General features: G+C 41.3%; 3 pseudogenes; all 3 read right to left on the bottom strand.

Moving 5' to 3' along the window:
• Positions 1-4746: 4746 nt before the first annotated feature.
• LOC149520095 (25S ribosomal RNA) lies at positions 4747-8020 on the bottom strand (annotated as a pseudogene).
• A 231-nt stretch (positions 8021-8251) lies between these two features.
• LOC149520094 (5.8S ribosomal RNA) lies at positions 8252-8404 on the bottom strand (annotated as a pseudogene).
• A 287-nt stretch (positions 8405-8691) lies between these two features.
• Positions 8692-10323, bottom strand: LOC149520093 (18S ribosomal RNA; annotated as a pseudogene).
• Between the last annotated feature and the right edge of the window lie 5618 nt (positions 10324-15941).

Raw genomic sequence — 15941 nt, 5'->3', positions numbered from 1 at the left:
AAAGGTTTGGGTGGCACACTTGGGACATAGGGCATAATTAAGGTCTGACTCGTAGCCCTTAAGGACATAAATGGATGAGACGTGGTAAGACATCCAGTTTCCATTTATTTAGGTATACAGCATAGGATCCAAATTATGTTTCCAAGGTATAATGACCACATATGGGAAGATTAGAAAGGATGATAGGTCAACAACTCGATGCATCGAGCATGGAGCCTACCAACTTGTACAGCCATAGCACCACTTATATGCCTATTACGTACAAGTGGTAGCATCCTTGTACACCGAGCCATAGCCCACCCAATTAATTACTTGATGAGCGAGAGGAGGAAATGATGTACAAGGTCATGCCACAACCACTTGGCAAGGGAAAAACACAAGCAAGGGCCACAAGACTGCCACTACCATTCAAAAAGCAACAATGGCATCACACTACCAATGCTTGGTTTGATTGGGACCACACATGTAAACTCTATTGTTACCACCTTATAGGACATTGCTTGATTCAAGAACTTATTCCTGGAGTCTTGGGTAGCATCGACTACATACAAGGGCTTGGCTAAGCCAAGGTATTTTTACGGTTAACAAGAAGGGACCACAAGACTACCAAATACCCAAGAGACTTGGCTAGACCAAGCTTGCAACCATAACTTTTGCTTGCACCACCTTAGAGGGCTGTTACCTACTTTAGGGACTTGGTCTACGATTTAGGGTAGCATCAGCCATAGGCATGGGCTTTGCTAAGCCCTTTTTCCATTTGTATGCCTATCGATCCAGGCCATAGGTGCCTACAAGTCACCAACGCAACCAATCATTGGATAGTATGGCCAAAAGGCATGCATAACTTGGATTTTGTTGTAGGAATGTTGCTATAAATCTATGCAATGATAGGTCCATCATGCAAACTTATTCCCCTTGTGGAGAGAAAAAAAGGCCCAGATAACCACCCTCTAAATAACATAAGAGATTTTACAAATATGCTAGCAATAGACATTTAAGTGTTTGTAATAGGGACACTTTTTTCAAACAAGTATATCCTGCACCAAAGGTCCATAGGTGCCAATGCTAATCATGGTATGTGCCCGTAGTAAGTCCCAACATGTGCTAATGGTATTCGAGGCACTGCCTACACCAAAAGCCATCTTTTACCGATGCTAATCGAGGCATGTACCTGTACCAAGGGTAGCACATGCCAATGACGATCAATGCAAATGGCTATACCAAAGGCTAGTATGTGTTGATAATGGTGGAGGCCTTGGTTGAAGTTTGACTCTAGGCCATGGTGCACACACTAGGCTTTGGCATGTACTGGTCTGTATTTTTTTTCCTAGGGCTCCATCATCGAGGCATTGTTGAAGAACTTGATCGACGGTATTAGGGTTTCGATGATTGGGGGAGGGGCCAGGGTGTGTGCGCACATGATCTACAATGGGTGCTGGTACTTGGCCCTTATATTAGCCCCCTATCCCCTAAGGAACCTTGACAATTCACACCCCTTTGAAAAGAATAAGCACTTTTATAGGTTTGTAACCAGTAGCCATTCAAGTGTCTGAAATGGGGATGCATTTTTCAAATGGCCATAAAATCTTATACACTTTGATTTTAATGCTAATTTTTTTTGTGGATGCCAAGAAAAATACAAGGATCTCCTAGACCAAATTTGGGGCCAAAACTCCTAAAAGGTTTTTAAATAATCCCGAACCACTAAAAATTTTAACAATCATGAAAAATTAAAAATGAGTCATGTTGCCATGAAACTTCACATGAAGGCTTAGGGTATCATTATATGAATTTACAAGCCATAAAAATGGCGTTGGCATGGTAGAAATATGAAGATGTGCCTAAACCCACCTACTACCTAATCGTGATATGCATGGTGTGCGACTCGAGCCCAAGAAACCATCACGTGTTGCGTAGCCTAGCATTTGCCAATGGTGTTCAAGGGAACTACCTAAACCAAGGGCCAGCATATGCTGATCGTGATCGAAGCATGTGTCGAGACCAAGGGCCAACATGTCTTGATGGTTATTGAGGCATGTGCATGTGTCATAGTTTACAAGCTAGTCCTATCCCAGGGGTTCTTTTTTAGTCAAGGAGCATTTCTAGTTCTAGTGAGATAGAGTCGAGGCATATGCATGTGTCATGGTCTACTTGCTGGTCTAGTTATAGAGGATCTCTTTGAGTCAAGAAGTAGTTCCATTTCTAGCGAGATAGAGTTTAGCAGCTAGGGGCGTTAGGCCTTGAGGTGTATTGAGGCCCAAGTCATGGGAAAGTAACCTAGAATAGTGTTACGAGCAATGATCAAGACTATAAAAACTTAGGCCCGGTGTTCAAATTTGGTAGAATTAAGCCAAGCCCAAGTGCACTGTTGGTGAGCATTTTATGAATTTACAAGCCATAAAAATAGCATTAGCACATCTACTACCCAGTCATGGTGCATGGCCTAGGCTCAGGATACCTATCTTTGGTGCGAGAACTAACATAGGCTTATGGTGTTTAAGGGAAGTGCCAACACAAAGGGCTAGCTTGTGTCAATGGTGGTCAAAGCATGTGTCGAGATGAAGGGCCAACAAATCTCATTGGCAATCAAGACAAGTGCATGTGTCATGGTTTATAAGCTAGTCTAGGTCCATGTCTTCTCTTTGAGTTGAGGAGCAGTTCCAACTCTAGCGAGATATTGTCTGAAAGCTAACTGGACTAGGCCCTAAGGTATACTAAAGGCCCTTGTTATTGAAAGCTATCCTAGAATAGTGATATAGGCACTGATCAAGACTCTAAAGGCTTAGGCACTGTATTCAAGTTCAACAGAATTGAGCTAGGCCCAAGTGTTGGGCTGGTGAGTGCTTATATGAATTTAGAAGCCATAAAAATGGCATTGGCATGATAGAAATATAAAGATGTGCCTAAACCCACTTATTGCCCGATTATGGTACACATTGTGCATGGCTCAATCTAGGGATACTTGCACATGTGCATGCCCATCATGTGATGATGCTATTCGAGGGAATTGCCCACACAAAGGGCTAGCATGTGCCAATGGTGGTCAAAAGATGTGTTGAGACCGAGGACCAACATATCCTGATTGTGGTCAAAGCATATGTATGTGTCATGATCCATAAGTTGGTCCAAACCCAAAGGTTTTCTTTGCATTAAAGAACAGTTCTAGCTCTAGTGAGGCAATGTCTGACAACTAGGGGGACCAAACCTTGAGGCATACTAGAAGCCTAGGTTTGAGGGAGCTAGCATAAAATAATGGTGTAAGTAGTGATCAAGACTTCAAAGGCTTAGGCATGGTGTTTAGGTTTGGTAAAATTGAGCCAAGCTGAGGTACGAGCAATGGTGAATGCTTATATGAATCTACAAGCCATAAAAATGGCATTAGCATGGCAAAAATATGAAGATGCACCTAAACTAACCTACCACTCGACCATGGTGGGCATAGTGCATGGCTCGAGCCTAGGATACTTGTGCATAGTGGGTGGCCCCAGCATATGCCAATGGTGTTTGAGGGAACTACCTGTACAATGGGCCAACATCTACTGATAGTGGTCAAAGCATGTGTCGAGGCCAAAGGCCAACATGTCTCGATAGTGATTGAGACATGTGCATGTATCGTGGTTAGCAAGCTGGTCCTGGCCCAAGGGTTGTCTCCAAGATAAGGAGTAGTTCCAGTTTTAATGGGATAGGGTCTGATAGCTAAAGGGACTAGGGCTTGAGGCCTAGTTAAGGCCTAGGTCATAGAGAACTAACCCAAAACAATGGTATGTGCAGTGATTAAGACTCTAGAGACTCAGGCATGGTGTTCAGGTTTGGCAAAATTCAGCCAGGCCCAGATGCGGGCATTGTTGGGCAAAATGTGAGTACACAATTAGACCCAAATGCAAGCACGAGTGATCTAGGTGCGGGCACATAGTTAGACTCAGGTGTAAGAATGCTTAAACATAGTCCTAGAAGGATCAAATTTATGGGCTTTAAAAGGTCTAGTACTGTAACATAATCTTTGACAAGCTAGAATTATGCTAAGCACTTAAGTTTCATTGGCTGACTTAGGCAAATGGAGTCAATTCCCTACACAATGCCACACGAAGTTTGGCTTAAAACTAGAGCCCGTAAAACATGCACCAAGCATTATTTGGTGTCAATGGTAATTGAGGGCCAAACAAGTGCATTGGGTGGAGGTTCACGATACACATGCCACACGAAGTGCCAGCATCTACCAATAAGGTGTCTAAGGCAACAATCTGCACCAAGTGCCAACATCTACCAAAGAGGTGTCTAAGGCAACAACCCACACCAAGGGCTTGTTGTGTTAATAATGGTCGAGGAAAGTGCATACACCAAGTGCCAATATTTGGTGATGCTGCTTGAATTAACATCTCGCACCAAGGGGCCAGCATCTACTAATGGTGTTTGAGGCAATAATAGGCTAGCATTTGCTAATTTTGTTGGATGTGATTGCCCACATTAGCCAAGGGCTAGATGCTATTGATGGCATTCGAGGCCATAGCCTATACCAGGGGCCAGCATTTGCCAATAGCATTTAAGGCAAGTGTCCACACTAAAGGTAAGCCCATGCCTATAACAAATACCAATGGCATTTGGTTGTCATTTAGTTGGATCCTCAAGAGAGGGATTTCATTGTTTGACCGAATTGGTTGCAATGGAGAACACCATTCATCCCTAACCCTAGGGGGTATAGTGTAAAAAATGAAGTGAGAAGACTTTGGTGGGTTTGGGGTGAGAGGGACTAATCAAAGTGACAAAAGGTTGAATCATAGTAGATCATGGCAGCAAAGCCACTTTGCACTTACAATACCCTATCACATGTTTTAATCATCTGTAAAAGATTCTAGTCATCGCTCAATGGAAATTAAGCTCCAAGAAGGCACGGATGGCTTATTTGCCATGGGGGTTGCACCTATGACACATGCAATTGAGGGCCATAGGCCCCTATTGTAGGTTGGCAATCAGGTGGTGGGTGCATACATCACTTTTAACTCAGATTCTAACTTAAAGGCATTTAGTTATAATCCAGCACATGGCAGCTTCATGCCAATAGCTTTCCAACTAAGCATAATGGCCAATTGTGCGAATCAGTAGTTCTTCTCATACTAGGTTGAATTACTATTACGAAGCTACAATCAGTAGTGTAAAACTAACCTGTTTCACAATGGTCTAAACCTATCTCATGTTCCCTATTGGTGGGTGAACAATCCAACACTTGGTGAATTTGCTTCATAATGACAAAAAGAGTTAACATCGAAGGATAAAAAAGCAACATCGCTATGAATAGTTGGTTGCCATAAGCTAGTTATCCCTGCGGTAACTTTTTTGACACTTCTAGCTTTAAATTGCAAAGGTCTAAAAGATCGATAGGCCATGCTTTCACTGTTTGTATTCATATTGGAAATCAAAATCAAATGACATTTTACCCTTTTATTCCACATGAGATTTCTATTCTCATTAAGGTCATCTTAGGACACCTACATTATCTTTTAACAGATGTGCTGCACTAGCTAAACTCCTACCTGACAATGTCTTCCATTCAAATCGATTGATTGAGGCTAGCCTTGGTCCAAAAAAAAGGGTCATGTGCCTCAACTCTAATTCATGAAATAAGTAAAATGATGTTAAAAGTAGTGGTATTCCAATTTCACCTGAAGGCTCCCACTTATCCTAGACCTTTCAAGTCATTTCACAAAATTGGACTAGGGTCAAGCTTAACAGGGTCTTCTTTCCCCACTGATTTTGCCAAGCCCATTCCTTTGGCTATGGTTTCACTGGATAATAGACAATGACAGTGTGAATCTCATTAATTCATTCATGCACGTCACTAATTAGATGATGAGGCATTTGGCTATCTTAACAGAGTCATAGGTAATTTCACAGTTTACTCGTGCTTGGTTGAATTTCATTAATTTGACATTTAGAGCACTGGGTAGATATCACATTACGTAAGCATCTACCAGGACCATCATAATGCTTTGTTTTAATTAAACAGTTAGATTCCCTTTGTCTATAGTAGTTCTGAGTCAATTGTTCATTGCCTGTGAAAGGCCCTCGAGGAAGTTATTCCCAATACGTCTCTTGACCGACATACGGTGACCTACTTTTACTACTAGATCAACTCGAGTAATGCATCGATAGCTGATAAGTTTGAGACTAGGACTCCCATGCCTAGCCCTTCGAGCTAATCCCTTTTTTGAGGTTATGGATCCATTTTGTTGACTTTCTTTCTATATTGTTCCATCAACCAGAGGCTATTCACCTTGGAGGCTTGATATGGTTATAAGTACGATCGAGCACAGATGGCACTTAGTCTTTTAGATTTTCAAGGGTCACTGAAGGTGCACTAGACACCACATGATGTACAGTGCTCTTTTGGCCACTAGACCCTATTTTTTGCTAAGCTGTTTCCAAGGTGGACAGACCATTAAACAAAAAATATAACTCTTCCTAAGGCCTTTACTAACATATCCAAACTCTTTAATGTTGTTGCCAGCTATCGTGTCCCAGTTTAAGAATTTTAGCTTGATTCCCTTTCAAAGCTCGTGCTAGATGTGCTATCGGATGGGCTTCCCTTATCTCTTGGGATCAACTAACCCATGTGCAAGTGCCATTCACATGGAACCTTTCCCTTCTTTCACCTTTAAAGTTCTCATTTGAATATTTGCTACTACCATTAAGATCTACATCAACGATCACTTCACTTGAGCTGATACCTTAAGTTTTATATTGACTGCTATGCCCTTCTACTCATTGGGGCTTAGCCCATGCCTCGACTGATTGTTATAGGTTGCACACTTAAGTGCCATCCATTTTCGTGGTTGGTTGATTTGGCAAGAGAGTTGTTAGACACTACTTAGCAGATTTTGACTTCCATGACTATAGTCTTGCTATCTTAATTAACCAACATCTTTTGTGGGTTCTAGGTTAGCGTGTTATTAGGCATGATAACCCAGCTTTCAATTCATCTCAAATCGGTAATTTTACATAAAAGAATGTCCTACTTAGAGCTTTTGATTCTATGGCATGGCCTATTTAAAGTTTGAGAATTGGTTGAAGGTGTTGCACCCTCAATACCTCTAATCATTGGCTTTACCTGATATAACTCACTAAGGGCTCTAGCTATCCTAAGAGAAAATTTATTAGGAACTAACTACAGATGGTTTGATTAGTCTTTTACCCCTATACCCAAGTCAGATGAATGATTTGCACGTCGGTTTCCTCTACTTTTGCTCTGCTCAAGCATAGTTCACCATTTTTTGAGTCTTGATAGGCATGCCTATACTAAAACCTTTCTCAGAAGTTAGGTTCAATCGGTCATACACCTGTGAGGGATCTTACCAATCATCTTCCTTATGCCTTATAGGTTTTCTTGCCCATTGACTCACACATATGTTAGACTCTTTGGTCTATGTTTCAAGATGGGCAAGATAGGGAGCCAAGATGGTAGTGCTACATTCTATGATCTTGATGATGACATTTTTTCAAGCAGATCGTTAGCCTAGGCTCGGGTCACCATCACAACCCACATTGATCCACACCTCAAGTTGATCGGTAGATTGACTCTCACTATTCCACATCTAACAAAGATGCATCATTGGCTCTCATCTGCTTCTTTCTTGATGATTTTTAGCTTTCTTTGACTATCTTTTGAAAATATTTTTCATCTTTCCCTCATGGTACTTGTTCCCTGTAGGTGTCTCACCCATATTCAGTATTAGATGGAATTTATTGCCTGATTGGGGCTGCGTTCCTAAACAACCTAACTCATAGATAGTGCCTTGTGGTGTAACAGGGTCTAGGCACAATAGGGTTTCACCCTCTCTAGTGCCCTTTTCTAGGGAACTTGGGCCTAGTTCACTAATGAGGACATTTCTTTAGACTATAATTCGAACACCTAGGGTGCTGATTCTTAAACTAGTTTCTTGATAGGTAGGGAAATCTTGATAAGTTTCTCTTCCTCTGCTTATTGATATGCTTAAACTTAATGAGTGATCTGCCTAACATGGTGTCACGATGTGAACATCGACCAAGTGATACGATGGTCTAATAGGGTTCGGATGAACAATGAGCACATGTCACTGGATATGAGGCATGCTAGGAGCTTTACCACTGACAATCACAACACTATTCTTATTGAGGACTCACTTTTGGGACAATCATGACCAACAAGATCATAGAAGGCCATCTTCCTCCCCCTCACCTAAAGCTCGATCAGTGGGGGGTTGGAAGGGGCAATGATGCATGACACCTAGGTAGGCATGCCCTTAGCCTAATGGCTTAGGGTGCAACTTGCGTTCAAAGGCTTGATGGTCATGGGATTCTACACCCACACCAAGTATCACATTTCACTATGTTCTTCATTGATGCAACAGCTGAGATATTCTTTGCCAGAGTCATTTTGTTTTTTCATGACAAAAAGAGTCATAGAGATCCATGCATGGACCATGACGGGATGGTGATGGTACACACACTCTTTTTCATTTCGATTCCTTGGTGCGATTCATGTTGGTATTCATTATTCAATCAGAGGTTATGATACAAATCATTTTGCCTACCCGAAAGGCAGAACGAAGCGACTGTCGCACTGGTCTAAGGCTAGAAGTAGCTTACGACATAGAGGCACCATGGCCCCCTCAGTGTTTTGTTAACCTGTTTGTAGATCATTCATTGAGTGGGTTTCAACAATGATCTTTTTGCAGGTTCACCTATAAAACCTTGTTAGAACTTCTCCTTCCTCTAAATGATAAGGTTTATTGGGTTTCAACAATGATCCTTTGCAGGTTCACCTATCCCCATCATAATGAAATTTTAAAGATTACTCGGGCTTGTCAGCCAAGGGTGTAGACTCATTAAATACATTAGTGTAGTGTGCATGTAGCCCAGAACATCTGAGGGCATCATAGACCTATTATTACCTCAAACTTCCTTGGCCTAAGTGGCCATAGTCCCTCTAAGAAGCTAGCCACAAAGGATCACCTCTGCATAGGTAGTTAGTAGGCTTAAGTCTCATTCATTAATAGAATTAACCAAACAAATTGCTCCACCAACTAAGAATGGCCATGCACCAACACTCATAAAATCAAGAAAAAGCTCTTAGTTTGTCAGTCTTTACTATGTCTGGACATGGTAAGTTTCCCCATGTTAAGTCAAATTAAGTAGAAGCTCCACTCATGGTGGTGCCCTTCTGTCAATGTCTTTAAGTTTCAACCTTGTGACCATACTCCCCTCAAAACCCAAAGCTTTGATTTCTCATAAGGTGTCGGCAAAGGCCTAAAAGTAACATCTGTTGATCCCTAGTTGGCATTATTTATGGTTGAAACTAGGACAATATCTAATCATCTTTAAACCTCTAACTTTTGTTCTTGATTAATGAAAATATCCTTGGCAAATGCTTTTGTAGTTGTTCATCTTTCATAAATCCTAGAATTACACCTCTGACTATGACATACAAATGCCCTCAATTGTCCCTATTAATCATTACTCTGATCTTGAAAGCCAACACATAGGATCAAAATCATACGATGTTATCCCATGATAATGTATACAAATGTAGGCATGCTTTGAGCACTGTAATTTTTTCAAATAAACAATGTTGAAGGAATGACTCAGCCAATTAAGGCCAAAAGTACATCACCAGCAGTAAGGATAAGTAGACCGGTGCTCACTATGAGGCAGATAGCATGACCCAACCCTAGTCCCAATGACAAGCTTTTTAACTATGACAACTTAAATATTCACTATTAAAGCTAGAATTACTGTGGCTATTGGCACTAGACTTGCTTTCCAATGGATCTTTATTAAAGGATTTAGATTGTACTCATTCCAATTACTAGGCTCATAGAGCATGGTATTGTTATTTATTGTCCCATGTCAGGACTAGGTAGTTTAAGCACCTACTACCTTCCTTGGATATGGTAGCTGTTTCTCAAGCTCCCTCTTCAAAATTGACCACTCTTCATCACCCATCACTACCATAGTAGGACGTTATCCTACCATCAAAAGTTGATTGGTCAAAAATTTGAATGATGGGTCATTGGCACAAAGGCTGTGTGATCCATTGAGTTATCATGAATCATTAGAGCAATGGGCAAAGCCCACATTGACCTTTTATCTAATAAATGCATCCTTTCCAAAAGTTAGGGTTTGTTGCACGTATTAGCTCTAGAATTATTATGGTTACCCGAGTAGTAGATACCATTAAACAAAAGATTTAATGACTATTCATAGTTTAATAGTCTAAATTAGTTCATATTTACACTTATATTGTTTAATTTTAAAGACAAGTATATGACTACTAGCAGGATCAGCCAAGTAGCATTCCTTCAAGATGTTATCATCACATGGGCCTTAACATACCAACTGAGTAGCGAAAAAAGCTAACATGGAGCACAAGTGTCATGCATGTTGAGCATATAAAATGCATAGCTTCAGACAAACAAGGGCTAAGAGCCTACGCCTACAAAACATTTTACGTATGAAACCACAATCAAACACTAGTACACTAATGCGGCTATGGAGCTTTAAGTGGTATGCTTGGGAGATGGGGCACAATTGAGGTCTGACCTGTAGCCCTTAAGGACATAAGATGAATTAAAGATGGCAAGACATCCGATTTTCATCGATTTAGGTATGCAACATAGGATCTTGATTGCACTCCTACAGTATGAAGACTACATGCGGGTAGATTGAAAAGGATGATAGGTTGATAGTTCAATGCATTAAGCATGAAGCCTACCAAGATGCACAAACATAGCACCACACATTTACCTATTGCATACAAGTGGCACCATCCACACACACTGATCCATAACCCACCTAATCGATTACTCGACAAGTGAGTGAAGAAAATGATGTAAAAGGCCACTCTACAATCGCTTGGCATAGGAAATACACAAGCAAGGGCCATAAGACTACCTCTGCTATCCAATAGGTAATAACGACATGACACCACCATACGTTTGGTCTGGCCAGGACCACACATGCAAACTCTGCTGTCACTAGCCCAATGGGACATTGCCTGATTTAAGGACTTGTTCTTGAGGTCTTAGGCAGCATTCGTTGCATGCATAGGCTTGGCTAGGCTAAGCCATTTGTGTGGTTGAGGAGAATAGACCATGATACTACCAAATACCTAAAAGACTTGGCCAGACCAAGCTTGCAATTGCAGCTTTTGCTTACCCCACCCTGGGGTGCCATTGCTTGATTCAGGTATTTGATCTGGGGTCTGGGGTAGCATTAACAGTAGGCACAGGCTTGAGCTCAGTAAAATCCAACCCTTTTTTTGTATGCATGCAAATTGTGAGGGCCATTGTTTCCTGTGGGTCATTGGAGTAACCAATCACTAGATAACATGGCCAGAAGGCAAGCATGGCCTAGATTTTGCTCCAGGGATGTTGTCGTGGATGCACCAATGACAAGCCCATCACACACACTTACTCCCTTGGTAGAGGAGAGGGGCCTAAGCAACCACCTTTTAAAAAGCATAAGAGATTTTATAAACATGCTGTAGTAGACATTAAAGTGTTTCTAATGGGGACATTTTTTTTAAACAAGCATATCTTGCACCAAGGGTCTATAGGTGCCGATGGTGATTGAAGAATATGCCTACACTAAAGCCTAGCATGTGTAGATGGTGTTCAAGGCAAGTGCCTACAATAAGGGTCAACATGTGCTGATGGTATTCGAGGTAATTGCCACCACCAAGGGTATTTTTTGCCAATGCTATTTAAGGCATGTGCTTGTACTAGGTCCAGATTTTGCCAATGTTGGTTATAGCATGTGCCCACACAAAAAGCTAGCTTACACCGATGGTGGTCGAGGTCGGTGCCCATATAAAAGGTCAACTTGTGTCGATGTTGATGGAGGCAGATGCTTGTACCAAAGGCTAGCTTATGCCAATTATGGTTGAGGCATGTGCCCATGTCATGGACTACACACAAGTCTAAGACCAAAAAGGCCATATGATAAGACTTGATCAAGATGGTACGAGTAATAAACTAGGAAGGATTAAAATTGAGGCCTTAAAGGCTTATACTCCACCCAAATGTGCAAGCTAAGGCCAAGGTAGGAGCACAAAAGTACATTCGAGGTGAGCTACATGGTGCCAAGGTTGAGGATTACTTGTTGGAAGGTTGTAGAACACCCCAGGATGTGGTGCGAGCTATCAGGCACAAAAGCCATAAGCAATAGGTGACAACATAGATAAGCAAAAATGCAAAGTATTAGAGACCTAGGCCTTGAAAACCTTTGTAGAGAACACATATGGATTATGTTCCAAAGCAAGTGTACATACCCCATCAAGTAAATAAACTACTCTTACCTTAACCATTTCCTTCTTAGATTTTTCTTAAACTCCTACGAGGTTAGTCGAGTTTCGACACAAGTGTATGGCATAGCTGGTTAGTGCATGTCATAAAGTTTGTTAAAGGCTTAGTTAGGCATATGGATGACAGTTTATCGCCTAAGGCTACACGATAGGTAGGCTTAACCTCCTGACCTATGACAGTTGGTATAAGAGCCAGATCCAACCAAAGTTGGTATTAGAGCAGGTTTCGACTATAGTGGGATCAAAACCTTAGTCATAATCGATGTTGGTGTCAATTCAAGTGCACGTGCAGCTTGCATGTTAGTGTGCTAGTGGTGCTATTGACTTGTAGTGGGAAATGTTGTGTGGGTGATTGTTGGCTATTGGTGCCAAGAGTAGGGCACAAAGATGCTTGAATGCTCCTAAAAAAGTTTTAGGAGATCCTTAGTCTGAGCTTCATGATTGTGGTGCACATGTAAAAGCATGGCTAGTGACACTCAAGTGGAGTGCATGAGTGACATGCAAGAGGGCCACCCACCCATGGGCAAGGGGAAAATAGCTAGTTCAAATGATCTATTGTTGTCCATAGACTCTCAGTTGGAAAAATATAAGTTAGCCATGGGATATTTGAGGGATCGATTCAAATACATTGAGGATCACATCCAAGGTCTGGATTCAGCATAAGAGAAGCACAAAGAAGAGATGCATGGTGCCTTGACCTAAGAGATAGAAGTGCTCATGTAGCATAATGAGGCTTTATAGGCTCAGGCGATTGCCTTACGAGAAGAACTAAAACAACTCAAGTTGGAGTTTACTGCATTTTAAGCTGCCACAGTTACAAACAAAGGGTTAGGACTTAGGATGGAGGTGCCCAAGCCAAAGCCATTCATAAGAAGTCACTCAGCCAAAAAAGTTGACAACTTTATGTAGGGCATGGAGTAGTACTTTTGAGTGGTTGGTACTGTAGAGGAAGCCAAGGTAAGCACCACTACTATGTACTTAACTAATGTAGCCTTATTGTGGTTGTATTGAAGGTACGATGGCATGCAGTAAGGGGAGACTACAATCACCATATGGGATCAGTTTGTAAGGGAACTAATAAGACAATTTAAGCCAGAGTATACGAAAGAAAAAGCTTGGGCAAAGCTTCGTTGGCTTAGTTAGAAGGAAAAGTACAAGACTATTGTTGGGAGTTCTTATAACTATCGCTTATGGTTCCTAGCATGGGTGAGAAAGAAATTTTGTTCTACATTTTTGACAGATTAAAGCCATGGGTAGGAATTGGGTTAAAGTAGCCTAGGGTCCAAGGCTTGAGTTAGGCAATTGCGGTTGTTGAATTGTTGGTTAAGTATAAGCATACCAAGTTTCCTGAGCCTAAAGACAATGGCTTGAGTGAGGGAGACAAGAGTAACCACTCTTTCTTAATCAAAAGACAAGGCTAAAAAGAAGCCCTAACATTGCAAGGCAAAGGTTGAGGAGCCTGACAAGGACATAGGTATGAAGGATATTACCTTTAACTACTTCTCGTGTTTAGGATCACATAGCCCTAGGGTTGGCCATAATAAAAGAAGCTTGTCGCCATTGTAAAGACTTATAAAGAGTCCAAGGGCAAGAATAACAATATCAATCAGCAACATTAAGAGTCCAATGGTATGTTGAGGCTCAAAGCTATTCGGTTAAGCCAAAAGGAGTGAACCACTCAAGCTCCCGATAAAGACAATAAAAGTGTGGCTATGGAGAGCCACTAGTCAAGCCAATAGGATCAACGAAGTATGGTCACTGAGAGGCACTTGTTGAACCAAAGAGATTAGCTAGATCCCTCTTATCAGAGTGTGTAAAGGATGACTTTTAGGAGAAAGTCAATTTGGCTACAGATGCATAGACATGAAGGTAAGAGAAAAAGACAATTATGAAAGCATGCCAAAGACCATTGAGATGAGGAACAAACAATGATCTAGCATGCATGTACAGTGAATGATCCATAATCCCCTAGCAATGAAGGTGTTGCTAGAACGAGTGGGGGAAATTTTCATAGACCATATAGAGTCTAAGACCAAAAGGGTTATGTGATGAGACTTGCTCGAGATGGTATGGGTAACAAACCAAGAAGGATTAGAATTGAGGCCCTAAAAGCATATACTTTACCCAAGTGTGCAGGCCAAGACTAAGGCTAGATTGCAAGAGTACACTTGAGGTGAACTGCATGGCATTAAGGATGAGGACTACTTATTAGAAGGTTCTAAAACACCCTAGAATGTGGTATGAACAATCAAGCATAGAAGCTAGAAGTAATAGGTGACAACATAGAGAAGCAAGAGTGTGAAGTATTAGGGACTTAGGCCTTGAGAACTTTCATAGAAATTACATATGGACTATGTTCCGAGAGTAAGTGTACAGACCCCATTAAATAAATAAATTACTCATGCCTTAACCATTTCTTTTTTAGCTTTCTCTTAAACTCCTAGGGGGTTAGTTGAGTTCTAGCACAAGTGCATCACACAATTGGTTAATACATGTCATAGAGTCGATTAAGGGCTTACTTAGGCATATGTATGGTAGTTTCCTGTGTAAGGTCGCATTGTAGCTAGGCTTAAGCTCCTGGCCCATGATACTCACACTATGCACCAATATATGCCAATGATGGTCAAGGCCTCGGTTGAAGTTTTCTGGGCCATGGTGCATATGTTGGGCTCAGGCATGTGCTAGTGTTGTATTTTTTTGCCTGGGGTGCCATCATCGAAGCATCATCAGAGAACTTAACCAAAACCGTTAGGGGTTTTGACATTTGGGGAATAGGGTTAGGGTGTGTGCACACATAATGTGTGATGGGAGCTGGTCTTTGGCAATTATATTGGCCTCTTATCCCCAAAGGAACCTTAATAGCCCACAACCCCTTAAAGAGCATAAGAGCATTTATGGGATTGTAGCTAATAGCCATTCAAGTGTCTAAAATAGGGATGTTTTTTTTCAAATGGCCACAAAATCTTCTACACTTTGATTTTGTAGATGAACTTTTTTGTGGATGCCTATAAAAATACAGAGATAACGTACACCAAATTTGGAGCGAAAAAATCCTTCTAAAAAATTTTCAAAAAATCCTAAACTATGAAAAGCTCTAAAAATCAAGAAAAATAAAAAATGAGTCATCTTGCCATAAAACTTAACATAAAGGCTTAAGGGACCGTTATATGAATTTAAAAGCTATAAAAATGGCATTGGCATGGTAAAAATATGAAGATGTTCATGAACCCACCTACTACCTAATCATGGTAAGCATAATGTGTGGCTTGGGCCCATGATATCCACGTATGGTGCACGGCTTAACTTATGCTAATGGTACTCGAGTGAACTACCTACACCAAGGGCCAGAATGTGCCAATGGTGGTTGAGGCATATGTTGAGACCAAGGCCAATAGGTCCTGATAGTGGTTGAGGCATGCACATGTGTCACGATCTCTAAACTCGTACAAGCCCCAAGGTTCTTTTTAAGTCAATGAGTAGTTCTAATTCTAGTAGGACAAGGTCTAACTACTAGGAGGACTAGGCTTAGAGGTGTATTATAGGTCCATGTTATAAGGAACTAGCCCAAAACAATGGTAAATGCAGTGGTCAAGACTCCAGCAACTCA

Source organism: Durio zibethinus, chromosome 2 (genome assembly GCF_047325235.1).
Source record: "Durio zibethinus cultivar Kanyao isolate XHJ-2024 chromosome 2, ASM4732523v1, whole genome shotgun sequence".
NCBI lineage: Eukaryota > Viridiplantae > Streptophyta > Magnoliopsida > Malvales > Malvaceae > Durio > Durio zibethinus.
This window is presented reverse-complemented; position numbering and strand designations above follow the sequence as displayed.